Genomic DNA, 14638 nt, shown 5'->3' on the forward strand with positions numbered 1-14638 from the left:
ATCCCTTTGGATTTTCTACCTTCCAGCTCTTTGCACATTTTATTACACTAGCTTCTCCAGCTGCCCTTTGAAATCTGTTCAGCTCCTTAACTACCTGATTTCTTCCTTCTGCTTTAGTATCTCAGCACTCTAGTGCAATATTCAGAGTCCCCACTGACATCCATCTTGGTCTTTTCTTCTTCCTCTGTCTTATGACCTTTTACATTCTTCATAGATGACATTCTTAATATCATCCCACAGTGCATCTGGTCTTCATTCATTAGTACTCAAGGCCTCAAACCTGTTCTTGAGATGGTGTTTAAATTCAGGTGGGATAGACTCAAGGTTATATGTTGGTTCTTGGGATTTGTTTTCAATTTCTCTACCTTCAGTTTGAATTTGCACATGAATGGTCTGTTCCACAATCAACACCTGGCCTAGATTTTACAGCCAATATTAAGCTTCTCCAATGATACTTTCCACAGATGCAATCCATCTGATTCCTGTGTATTCCATCAGATGTAGTGCATGTGTATGGTTGCTGTTTGTGGTGTTTGGTTTTTTTTTTTTACTGTTATCTTTTTATTCTCCATCACCCAGCCTTGTTAAGAACATTACAATAGGCATAAACGAGAAAAGAATTGCATTTTTAACATCCAATCTACCCAAACAACAGGCACAAAGGGAAGAATAATTGCATTTTAAAAACTTGACTTCTCCAAAGTATATTAAATTATATGAAACCATGCCATATCTCATAGGGAAAGAGAAAAAAAAAGCATTCAAAAATTACATTTTATATTAAAAAAATTAAATTTTATATTAAGGTTAAAGATTAAGACCAACCTCCAAGGAAGCAATGGGCAAGGTTTACGTGCAGGTAGTATTTTCATTCCAATTTTTTGTTCAGCAGAACTGCTGGGTTGCTGGGTTGGGATTTTAAATATTCAAAAAGGTTAAGGTTCTGCACGCCTATTAAAATAAAAACTAAGATGCTGCATAGTTTCAGTGGCTTTCAATTTCCTGTTTGATCTCAGATATGTCTGGGTGATCTTTGCCGTGAGCCACTTCCATGATGGCAATGGCCTTCTTCAAAGCTTTCTCGCCTGCAGCTTTGTTTTCCAAGCCCATGTACAGCCTGCCAAGCTTCAACCACATGGAGGCCACGTTGAGGGAGTACAAAGGATAATGTTTACTGTAGGGCTTAATAATTTTCTGTCCATAGAGCAGGGCTCCTTCCCAGTCCTGCATGTACAAGCAGACACCCATGGCCTGGTACATCATGTGCAGCATATACACGTTACTGTCTTCGAACACAGAGCTCATCTTCTCCTGGCTGAGCTCGCAGATCTCCAGTAGCTCACTAGAGGATTTGTAGTGCTTGGCTCTCCGAAATTCCTCAATGACATTGCTTGTGTATCTGACCATGTCACGGACGGCTTCTGCCTTTGGGGGATCTGTGAGCTTCTGGATTTCCACCTTGGCCTCATCCTTGTGTTTGGTGGTGCACTCCTGACACTCACAGGTAAAGAAGTAAGAATCTCTGAGCCGGTCGTTCCTGTCCTCTGTTGGATACAGGAGGTCAATGTAGCTGGTAAATACCTCATCTCCCGGGTTGATTTCCTGTACAGCTCTTACTTCTGCCAGCGTCTCCTTGTAAGTTACTATCACGTTGGGGCAATAGCTATGATTCATCAGTGCAACATCAGGAAATATTGCTGAACCCAAATGAGAAATTTCTTCATCCTCGATTGTGAAGCCATTACAGTTAACCTGTGCAAAGAGGACTTCCAGGCTCTCAGTGCCAGGGAACTCCAGGTGCTTAGAATAAAAGTGAGGGAGAGCAGCAATGTCACTCTGGATCAAGTCTTTCTTCTCATTGTCTAGCTTATCCAGATGTGATTCAAACTCCTTCACAGCTAACAATTTCTCTGATGGTGTCCTCTCTGGGGGGTGGATTTTCTGTTTGGCCAGAATCCTTGCTGTTAGCCTGACAGTCTCTGAGGGATTCCAGTTTTCCCCGAAAACAATCATGGGAGACACTCCAACTTGTGCATGGGCCAATCTTCTTTCTGACACTCCACATTGCAGTAAAATGCCTGCTTGCATCTTCCACACTTGGACAATCCTTCTTTCCTGGAGAAGCAGTACTCGCAGTGGTTGCCCCGCTCGTTAACCATGAGCACATGTAGGCATAGGCCGGACAGGAGAAGAGTAAGTCCCCCACGTGGAAGGGCCGGAGGGCCCGCAGCCCCCGTCCTTTGCCCGGGCTGCAGAACCTCTCCAGGCCGCCATCGCCGTCTGCCCACCTGGCTGTGCTGGGCCGGCGCAGAGGGGCGCTGGGCTCCGGCTGTGCCAAAAGCTGCGGCTTCCCGCGAGCTGTTATTGGAGAAGCCTGTTTGTGTTTTTATAAAAGGTATTTACAATGAATAAATCATTGTACAAAATTCTGTCATTATCTCTCCAGCTTCATTCTTGTCACCAAGTCCATATTTTCCAACTTCTGATCCTTCTTCCTTGTTCCCAAACTTTGCATGTCAGTCACCAGTTATTATTAATGAATTTTGGTGGCATGTTCGATTGATTTCAGACTCAAAACGTTGGTAAATGTCCTCTTTTCTCCTCTCTGGCTCGGGTTTTTGGTGCAGATATTTGAGTAATAGTGGTATTAACAGATTTTTCTTGTATACATATGGCTATTATTCTGTCACTCACAACGTTGTATTTCAGGATGGATCTAGAAATGGTCTTTTTAACTATGTACCTGACCCCATTTTTCCTTATTTTTCACTCCGGCAAAGTATGATTGTCTGATTCAAAATGTCCCAGCCAACTTCACCTCTACCTTGCATGTGAACTTCCGAGTTGTAAAACAGCCCTGTGGTAGATGGAATTTGCTCCAAGACTTAAGAAGCATAAATGACATAGCTGAGCCTCTACATCTTGTGGTTCCTAACCTCTACACTATAATAGACAAAGTGCTAGTCTATAGGCCTTTTATTGTAAGAACCACCTTCCCTCTGTAACTTGATTTGTGCCACTATTAGAACCTCTACTCGGAATATTATTGCTTGTTAATTTTTGACTCATGTACTTTTAACTTGTTAGTTAAATTTGTGTCTTCTAAAGGTTGCAACACCTCCATGATACATCTTCAAGGATATGAACATGTACGGCTAAGCACAATTAATAACAGTGCATCTAAATTCCAAAATCAATCTCCATAATAGTCTATGTGTTTCCTACTGCCAAAGGGGCCCTTTAGAGTAGTGAGAGAAGATCTTCACCCTGAAACCCACAGCGTCCCTTTTCAGCAGGAAGTAGCTAAGAGAATACGCCATCCCCTTTTCCTTGTGAATCAGGGTGAAGTCTCTCTCAAGGAGGAGTGATAGGGAATGGCAAAGGACACACTGACAAAGGAGATTAATCAGAACTGGCTTTGACAAGCACTATGGCAATTGGACAATTAAAACAGACATTCGGGGGGGGCAAGATGAACAAACTGGGGGGGAGTGTAGAGAAAACAATGCAACAATGAATGAATGAGAACCCAAAATCTCTGTAAATGTTCATTAAAACTAATAAAATTTAATAATAATTTTAAAAATGTCCCAGCCAGTCCATCTTAGCTCGTCAATGCCTAGCATGTCAGTATTTATAACTTTTTAAACAATGTGCAATTTTCCTACATTCATACTTCTTGCACTCCACGTTCCAATTATTAGAGGCTGTTTGCAACTATTCCTCTTCATTTGTGTTTCCCATAATGAGGGCTAAGAAGCAGTTGTGTTGGAGGCAGTGAGATTGGCTCAAGATAGGGTAGGGTTCAGAGCTATTGTTCATAGGGTTACTATGAGTCTAGTTAATTTTATAACACATAAAAACAACAAGAGTAAAAGATAAGATTCATTCTCTTGTGGGGGCTGTGTTTTCTAAAGTGAGAATATCTTATCCTTTGAAGTCATGTTTGATCTATCCTCTTAGAAAAATAAGACCCTTTTGACATTGAATATGAGGTCATCCTCTTCAATCGAAATTGTCTTTTAGTGATTTCAAATTTAGAATATGTGGTAGCTTGTTGTTGTTGATGATTGTCTTCAAGTTGAGCATAACTCATAGCGACCCTATGAACAAAAGGCCTGAAGTCTTTCTATAATGATCGACATTTATCAAAGTTCATAGAGTTTTCAGAGGCATGTTTAGGAAGTGGTTGCCACTCCTGCTTCCAATGTGGTGGCATAGCGGTAAGAAATTGCACTGCCATCAGAAAGGTACACAGTTCAAATCCACCAGCTGCTTTGTGGGAGACTGATGGACTATCTCCTATGCAATTTACTGCTTCTGAAAACACACTGCAGGGTCAGCTATGGGTTGGTTCTGATTCCATGGTAATACAATACTCTCTGAATTAATTACTACTGCAGTTAGCTGGCCTAAGGTCTTTCAGATGCCTCAGCCCACAACTTTCTCTTTCCAAGCATGAGCTTGGGAAGGCTTCTAAACCTGACTGTGAAATTACAGGGAGGGTTGTCATTAGCTGCCATTCAGTTGGTGCCCAACTCACTAGGACTCCATGCACTTTGGGTTGGGATCTGAGGTTGGGTCAGTGTGATACACAGGATTCTTCACCAGCTGATTTTTCTAAGTGGACTCTGCAGCCTGTCTCCCTTAACCCAGAAGCTCAGCTGGAAGCTGTTCATCAACATAGTAACACACAAACCAGCAATGGCTGCAATTAAGGTGCTCTGACTGGGAATCAAACCCTGGTCTCCCCTGTGGAAGGCAAAAATTCTATCACTGAACTACAACCTCTCTTGAAGGGAACTTACCTCCTTCCTGTCCCTCCTAAAGCAGGAAAGAGAAGAGAAAGAGTGGGAGTAAGAGAAGCAACACCATCACCTCCAATGGCCCTCACTGACTCTCAGGCAGCCACACAGCCTCAGCATACAGAAGAGCATTTGTAGCCCTGACCAATTGCAGTATGCCCTTCACACATGCTCTTTTCATCCTCGTGGCCACCCGTCAGGGTTATGTTTGATGGCTGTGTCCCACACGATTTAAGTCCCCAGCAGTCTCACATTCAAGATGTGTAATTCAGCAACCACAAAGTTGGTTCAAGCTAACTCAAGTTCTTTATTTGCATTTCTCAGATGTTTTGAAGGGAATATGTAGGTCACAGAAATGCACTTTAAAAATTCCCTTTTCCTTTCTCTGCGTCTTGCCTTACTCACCCCAACTATTGTGGTACCTCTCACATTTCAAAGCTCTTCACCAAACATTGTTTTATCTCTTTAAATTCAAACCTCCTCACCAAATACATACATATATATATATATATTTGTCACAGAAATGCACTTTAAAAATTCCCTTTTCCTTTCTCTGCCTCTTGCCTTACTCACCCCAACTATTGTGGCACCTCTCACATTTCAAAGCTCTTTACCAAACATTGTTTTTTCTCTTTAAATTCAAACCTCCTCACCAAATACATATATATTTTTTTTTAATTTTTTTTTATTTCTCTCTCTCTCTCCACTTAGAGACCACTGGGACAGGTCCCAAAGCCCCTGCCGACCGTGCTGGACTCCGGAGGACTGGAAAAAATGGCTCCTCCTCTGCCAGAATATTTTTAATCTCTTCAGCATCATTCTAGTTTGGGGTTAACCTTCATCCTGTCACACTGGTTGTTCTTATGCCCATGACCCAGGAAGTCCCATGCTTTGTATAGGAGGTCTCATGAGAGGTATGAAAAATATATAGTGCACCTGATTATCATGTTAGGGTCCAACATGGAGGAAAAGAACTAACGGGGGGTGGGGGTTGCTCACTAGAAGGTGATGAAGGACTGCTGTTCAGAAAGTGTTGGGTACCTTCACAAACAGAGTTCTTATAAAGGCACTTGACTCTGATTCTTTGTCTCCAGGAGCCCAGGTCTGCGTTTAGGTTCTACCCTAAAGAGGAACCAAGGTAAGGTTGGCCCAAGATGAAACTAGTGGAGTTAAGAGCCCTCCTGCATCACTGTTTGTTCAGAAAGATACCACTCTTCGAAGCCTAGCCTTGCCTTTTTTTATTTGTTTGAAATTTTATTTGTAGATCTCTACAGTTAGATTTTCTCAAGACTGCTTTAGAAAAATCTTTTAGGAAAGTCCTATTTCAGGAGCGTGAGAGCAGCCCAGATTAAAGTGCTTGGGGTTTTCTAAGACACTCACAACAAACCACTTAACAAAGATCTCAGAGAGATTTGTATAGGAAACTCATAGATAAATACAACTGATGGAGAAACTGAACTCAAAATAGAGGTGTATTTTTAGCTTCCCAAAACTGGGCTAAAAAAGAGAATATCTCTTGCTTAGGAGAATGCAATTTTTTTTTCCTCCTGAAAGTTAAATGTGCTGATAACCTCCTATTCTAGAACCCTATTTCCAAGGGTTGACTTTTTTTTTTTTCCTTAAGACTCTGGTTACTTCTTTTGTCATCACTGTCTGTCTGCCAAACCACTCAGGAAGAAATGTTTGCAGTGCTGTGCATGCATTTTTTAGTTTATCATTTTACCATCTGTTCATGGGAAAGTCTCAGCACCAGCACCTATAGTACACAGTGTCCTCCAGACCTTCACCAGGCAGATTGAACACCAACAGAAGTTTGGCAAATATCTTTTAGCAGCAGATGACCTGTCCAATGTTTGGATACACAGAATATACTAGGTTGGACAGACATCAAAATCAATGGACAGATTCCATCAGGGGAAAAAACCCACAAAACCCAACCTATTTATTCACATGCAACCTGAATTTAAATGCATTAAATATAGGGGAAAAATGGGGGTGGGGGGAGCACAAGAGATACATTTACTACAGAAAATACAGTCACATTAGAATTTAGAATTTCCATTGATACAGTGTTTTTTTGTTAATTGCTTTCAAGTCAGCTCCAACTCATAATAAGCTATATACACAACCTTATGTATAAAATGCTGCCTAATCCAACACCAAAATAGGGAGCTCTGGTGGCCTAGTGGCAAAAAGCTGTGCTTCACTTCAGAAGGCTGGTGGTTCAAGGCCACCAGATGCTCCATGGGAAAAGGATGGACATTCTCCTCCCATGCAATTAACTTCCTCTGAAAACCCACCAGAGGGCCAGCTATATGTCAGTTCCGACTCTACAGAACACAACAACAAACAATCTTGCACTTGCACTATTTACCATGACTGTTGTAAATTTTGTGTTCACTGTTGTAGCTATTGTCTTGTACCATCCAGCCTAAGCAACTCATCTTCCAACACTACATCAGAAAATATTGTGCTTTATTACAGTTTCCATTATGAATTTTCTGAAGTACAGTTGCCAGGTATTTCTTCCTTGTGTGTTCTAATCTGGAAACTGTTAAAATCTCTCTACTGTAGGTGGCCCCATTAGTATTTGAAACACTTGTTGACATAACTTCCAGCATCGTAACAGCAAAGTCACTACACTATGACAAACTGACAGATGAGTGATAACTCTAACAGACTCTCTTGTTAGATACCATCAAGTCAACTACCACTCATAGCAACCCTATGAAAATCAGACTAAAACCTGCCCTATCCTGTCATCCAGACAATCTCCAATATGCTTGAGCCCATTGTGTCAATTTAACTTGTTGAGAGTTTTCCTCTCTTTTATTGACCCTCTACCTTTCTCAGTATGTAGTGTGGACATACCCCTTCATAATTTTCATAATTGTTATGTACAAGTTTTGGGGTGTTTCTTATTTACAGTAAGAAAGGTATTAAGTTTACTTAATACTTCCTGAGTGTTCATTTTGAGATTGTGCCTCATTGTATTGATCCTGTAAACATCAAAGAATTTTATTATCTCTTTAAATTATGGTTAACTATATGTTGTTGTTGTTAAGTGCCATTGAGTCATAGACAACCCATAGCAACTCTATGAACGAAAGACCTGAACACTTGTATAACGTTCGTTTCTCCAAGATCATAGCGTTTCCAGAGGCAAGCTATTTCTAAAGTGGATATCACTCCTACTTCCAAGCCTCTTTTAATTGGGGAGCTCCACCAAACACTGTCCACCATGGCTAACCATTATCACATTTGACACATCAATGTCACAGTATTTAGCATCACAGCAAACACGAGTTACCTCAGTACAGCAAATGGACATGCTGGTGCTATACCATTTAGAAGAATGTTTGACCAAAAATAATTAAAACATGCCTGAGGGCCACAGATACTAGAGAAAATCTGAGTAAAATGATGTCTAATCCTCTACTACTAATATTCTGTGATAACCCCAATTTTAATTTCTCTGGCTTTTGATCTTTCATAGCATTAAAAATTTATATATTTCATTATAGATTTGATTTAAAGTTCAGCTGAACTTATCTGAATTTAAAGCAAAGGTTGATCTAAATAGAATTGATCAAGTAGGGGGCATTTGTGGGATCACTGGCCTGGCTGACCCCAGAAATCAACACATGGAGAAAAAGTGATTAGTTCTGAGTTTATCGAATCTTGACTAAATTTAAGCAAGTTATTATGTCTCTTATAAAATCTCATCTAAAGGAAAAGATCAGAACCCTCCGGAAACTAAACATTCATTTCCTGTGCTGATTCACTCAGTCTGCTAATGACTAGTCCTAATGAAACTTGAGATGAGAATTTGAACTTTAAATGGACCAGTTTGCTTTGTATCAAGAAACCCTCCTTCGATTGCCTCATTAAGCATTTCAAAGATGTATCAGCTTTAGTTTCCATGGATTCCAGGAAAAGAAGTATGGGTGGATCTTCACAATTCCATGATCACAAATCACTTTTGGAAAAATCAACCAACTTCAGACTCTGTTGAAAATTATTCACAGCATCAGTTTTAACAAAAATAAACATACCTCTCACAAATTCTAAAACCTAATGTTCACTGTCCCATATGCCAGGGGGTGCCTCACCCACCAGAATAAATGTGTGTTTGTAGAAGATCATTATGCTGACTGCATCTGTAACTACCTTCAGGTTTCAGTATGGACCCAATGGTAATGAAATTATGACAAGGCTGTATTTTCCAATATAGTACAGGCCTATCTAAGTGTGATCAGGGTGCTCGTGGAAGCAAGTATGGTGAAACTCCATATTGACCGTAACAATGAACTCAAGTATACTGGAGATGATGAGCATGGTGTAAGATAGGGGAAGGTACAAATGTGTTGTTCATAGGGTTGCTAGGAGTTGCAGTCAATTGGAGGGCACATGACAATAACCACCACTTAAGAGCTGATGCCTTTAAGCTGTGATGTACAAGAATACTGAATATCCCATGGACTAACAAAAGAACAAACAGATATGTCTTGTTAAATGTACAGCCAGAGTATTCCTTGGAGGCAAAAATGGCAAAGCTTTGTCTTTCATATTTTGGACATGTCATTAGGTTTGATTGTGCTTGGAAAGATGGAGGGTCATAGAAGGAAAAGAAGACCCCAAATGAGATGGATTGACACAGTGACTTTAACAATTCAGGAACTATATGGATGGCACAGGCTAGAGCAGGGCTGTTCATAGGGTCACTCTGAGTTGTACTCGACTCGATGGCACCTAACAACAACAATTTTACCTACGAGAAAAAAAAGGTAGAATTAAACTATTAGGAGATTCTCTTTTTAGCTAAGTATAAAACTATTTCCCCCCCAAAGCCCTACAAGATAAAGACAAAAGAAATGATTAGTATGAAGGCAACGCTTACAGAAGACCTGAACATCGTTAAACTAAATACACTTTTCTACGTCCTGGATAGGATGAAGTCAGAATGCTCCTTGGAGTCAAGAATTTTGAAGCTTCATCTGACATACTTTGGGCATGTTGCAAGGAGGGACCAGTCCTTGGAGAGGGACATCATCTTTGGGAGAGCGGAGAGACAAAGCAGGAGAGGAAGACCGCCGATGAGATTTATCGATTCTGTGATTGGGGTGGTGGAATGAGTGTGTCAGAGATGGCAAGGTTGGCACAGGATAGAGCAGCATTTAAGGCTCTTGTACATAGGGTCGCTATGAGTCGCAAGTGACTCGATGACACATAACAACAACATGTTCTAACTATGAGCCAAGCACTGAAGATATTAAATTAAATTCAAAACCTGCTAGGTAAAACAACAGCAACACTTAAACATTTCATTTAGGAAAATGAGACTAAAGCAACCAAAATGATACCAAAGCAACTTGAGACAGCACATGGCAGTGTCTAGGCATATACTGGGAAAGATGACACAGACAACACTATGAAGATCAGGAAACAAAGAGATCTTTGTGGAATGAAGTGACAGAAGAAAAGTCTTCTAGGAATAGTAAGACTTGAAAATGATCTGGAGATCCATAAATGGACAGGCTTTCCAAGTCAAGGAGAAGCTGCCTACTTGCATTAGGATGCTTACCTAATGTTTGAGGCAAGACTTGAATTATGACTTGGAGCCAATCCCCAGGAAACATATCTTCAAGCAACTCTCAGATGTGCAGCAAGTAACTGAGATGACCAAGGCCTAAATCATATGCACCTTAGTCCTCAAATAGTTATCAATGCTCCCCAGTATTTGGAAAACTCCTGACTACAGACTTTACCAGTGCATTATGTCTCTTGATCACTAGGACAGGTCTATTTATTTTAAGTGTAAAACAGCTAGTGTTGGAGAGAAATTGGGCCCCACTTGTGCAGATGTTGGGAATGTAAAGTGATACAGTCCACATGGAGAACAGCTGAATAGTTCCTCAACTATTTAAATAAATAATTACCATATGACTCAGCAGTTTCTCTCCTGAGTAACTGCTAAAAAGAATTGAAAACAAGTGTTCAAATAAAACCTTGAATATGAGTGCTCAAGCAGCACTAGTCCCAGAAGCCAAAAGGTGATATATATATAATTGTCCACTAACTAATGAATGGATAAACAAAATGTGCTGTATACGTATAGTATAGTACTATTCAGTCATAAAACAAAATGAAGTAGGGACCTTGAAAGCATACTAAGTGAATGAAGTCAGACATAAAAGTTCATGTATGATTTTGTTTATACAAAATGTCCATAATAGACAAATTGATAAAGAAAGAAAGTACATTAGGCATTGCTAGGGACTAGAGGAGAGGGAAGCTGGTTACACTAGGGCTTTTTGATGTGAAAAAAAAATGTTACTGACCCAGATATATAGAGGCCATATTATAAATATACTAACTAGCATTAGTGGTAAATGTTAGGCTGTGAATGTTATTGTTGTTGTTATGTCAAGTCAACTATGACTTATAGCAGCCCAATGAACAACAGATTAGAGCCTTGCCTTGTCCCATGCCATCTTCACCATCTCCACAATGCTCAAGTCCATTGCTACAGCCCCCATGGGTGAACATGAAAAGAGCAGCTTCAATGGAATGCAAAAACCAGTGTGGAGTGGGTTGAGAAATAATATGATGGTAAGAAATGGAAAGATAGACAAGTTTTCCAGGAACTTTTTCTATAAAGGAAATAAAAAGATAAAGCAGTGTTGGAGGAAATGTAACTTCAAGGGAGTACATGTTCAACGGCTTGCTATTTGCTTTTTTAAGTAGGAGACACTAGACTATACATATCTCTCTGCAGATTGATGAATTCCAAACTAAAAATCTGTGGTTTAATTTTAGATACAATGCAAGTTTTAAGGAAGAAAGTGGAATGATAAAATTAATATTTTAGCAAGTTTTTTGGGCTGTATGCCATTGAGTTGAGTATGACTCATAGAGATTCTATAGACAACAGACCTGAACGCTGTCCTCTCCTATGTCATCTTTATCTTCTCTGACATACTTGAGCCCATTGCTGCAGTCACTGTGTCAGTCCATCTAGATGAGTCTCTCTCTCTCTCTCTTGCTGACCTTTCACCTTGTCTACCATGATGTCTCTTTCCAAGGTAGACCCCTTCTAGCAATATGCCCATAGTATGTGAGATGAAACCTATACTTGGACCAAGAGGCAGTCGTCAGAACAAAGCAGGGCAACACTGCATGGTTCAAAATTGGGAAGGGTGTACGCCAGGGATGCGTCCTGTCTCCATATCTTTTCAACCTGTATGCAGAGCAGATTATCCAAGAGGCTGGGCTCTATGAGGAGAAGCGTGGCGTTATGCAGATGACACAACCCTGCTCGCTGAAACTGAGGAGGACCTCATGCACTTACTGCAGAGGGTCAAGGACTGCAGCCTTCAATATGGACTGAGGCTCAATGTCCAGAAGACAAAAATTCTCACCACTGGATGCATCAGGATGGATGGTGAAGAGATTGAGATTGTTCACAGCTTCAGTTTGCTCGGCTCCACAGTCAACACTCTTGGCACCAGTAGCCAGGAAATAAAAAAACGTATTGCGATGGGGAAGTCTGCTGTTAGGGACCTCTCTAAAGTACTCAAGAGCAATGGTGTCTCTCTGGAGACTAAGGTGCACCTGATACAGGCCATGGTTTTTGCAATCACTTGTTATGCATCAGAGAGTTGGACAATGACTAGGGAGGATAGAAGGAGAATTGATGCCTTTGAGCTGTGGTGCTGGAGAAGAGTATTGAATGTACCATGGACTGCCAAGAAAACAAATAGATTCATCCTAGAGAGGGTTAAACCAGGCTGCTCCTTGGAGGCAAGGATTCTGGAGCTTCGCCTGACATACTTAGGACATGTTGTAAGGAGAGACAGGTCTTTGGAGAGGGACATCATGCTGGGCAGAGTGGAGGGACAGCGCAGGAGGGGAAGATCCTCTAGGAGGTGGATTGATTCAGTGACTGGGGTACTCAGAATGGGTGTGTCAGAGGCAATGAGATTGGCACAGGATAGAGCAGGGTTTAGGGCTGCTGTGCACAGGGTCGCTATGAGTCGCAAAGGACTCGACAGCACATAACAACAACAACAAACACCATGATGTCCCTTTCCAAGGTAGACCCCTTCTAGCAATATGCCCATAGTATGTGAGATGAAGCTTTGCCAATCTTGTCTCTAAGAAATATTATAGATGCACCATCTCCAAGACATAACCATCACTTACATTAAAAACAGGTAAGTATACATAGCAATGAAAAGAACTGGAAGCACCTAAATGGAGCCAATCAATGCCCAGAAAATGCTCTAAAACAAGTCAGCCTTGAGTCTTTCAATGGCTAAATAATGGGCCCCAGAAGGGGCACTCAAAATCGATGCCTCTCCAATAGGCAAAGTTTAAATTTCAAGTGTGTCTGTCTCTGAGAGACTGCCAGGAAAACTCCAAACTCTGTAAAATATCTGAGAATAAAATATTGAAGTCATCATTAAAATCTGATAAATATTAAATGGATGAATGTGTTGGATCAGCACTTATTTTTATTCTTGTAATTTATAGAGTTCTGTAAATGTATATGGTGCTTTATAGAACATAAAGCACAGAAGACACAAATCCTGTCCTGTGCAGTTTACCGTCTCATTCAGACGTAAACTAAAACACGGGATGATGACTCCTAAATTTTTTTTTTCTGCCAAAGTGATTGGAGAAGACATAAGCACCACTAACACAACCAATCAATGTCCAGTATCTAGTCCTAGTCTACAATCTCATTAGAAACCCGGTAGAAACCTTGTTTATGTGGCATTTTTAATTTATTATTATTATTATTATTATTATTATCATTATTATTATTATTATTATGTTTACCATCAAATCAGATCTGACTGGTACAGGAGGAGCTTGTCCCTCCTTCTCCAGCAGTGCATCTGATAAATTTGAACCACATACCTCTGGGATTACAATGCAGCTTCTTGCCACTAGGCTGCCAGAGCTTCCTCATTTGCCATTTTTTTAAAAAAAAACTTTGTTAAATGTACATTCCAAAATACTTGGAAATGAAATTGTGTTTTCTTTCATGACTCCACTCTGATATTTCTCTCATAAAAGTTGTTGCTGCTGTTTATAGGCGCCCTTGAGTCAGTTCCAGCTCACAACGGCCCTGTATACAAAAGAGCAAACCACTGCCTGATCTTGCAGCATCCTTACAATTGTTACTGTATTTGAATACATCGTGCAATCACTGTGTCAGTGCATCTCACTGAAGGTCTTCCTCTTTTTTTTGCTGACCCTCAACTTTACCAAACATGATATCCTTCTCTAAGGAAAGACCTTCCTGATAGCATGTCCAATAACAGTTAGCATTTGTTAAAGGATTCATATCACAGGATCAAGTCTATTAGCTTAAAGGTGACAGTATTCCAGCAGCCAATTAAGTAGCATACTTACCATTTTTTTAAATTTTCCATTGTTTTTCAAAACAATTATGCAACTGATTTATTCACTTTCTTCTTAAATTCATAACTATCATGCTGCATTTTTTAAAAACCATTGGTGAAATGAGGGAGTTTTTCTTTTGCTTTTCAAGGAAAGGAGCAAATGTGGGGGGAGGGGGGAGGGGTTTGTGCGGGGAAAAGGGTGCAACAATGAATGAATGGAATCCCAAAATCTCTGTAGATGTTCATTGAAATGAAAAATAAACAACCTAAATTAAAAAGAAATAATAATAAAATTTAAAAAAACCATTGGTGAGATCAGCAGCTATCTTCTAAGATTTAAATCTCATATTTTGAGGGCTCAAAATAAATTAATTCACCTTATTTAAACCAGAATCACTTCTGACATAAACTTTTCTGTTT

The 14638-nt window shown here is 40.2% G+C and overlaps 1 pseudogene; it reads right to left on the bottom strand.

Moving 5' to 3' along the window:
* Positions 1 to 984: 984 nt before the first annotated feature.
* LOC102868463 overlaps positions 985 to 14638 on the bottom strand; it is a 91223-nt pseudogene continuing 77569 nt past the window's right edge.

This window comes from Elephantulus edwardii, unplaced genomic scaffold (assembly GCF_000299155.1).
Source record: "Elephantulus edwardii isolate Elephantulus edwardi_28Jun2011 unplaced genomic scaffold, EleEdw1.0 scaffold00212, whole genome shotgun sequence".
Taxonomy (NCBI): domain Eukaryota; kingdom Metazoa; phylum Chordata; class Mammalia; order Macroscelidea; family Macroscelididae; genus Elephantulus; species Elephantulus edwardii.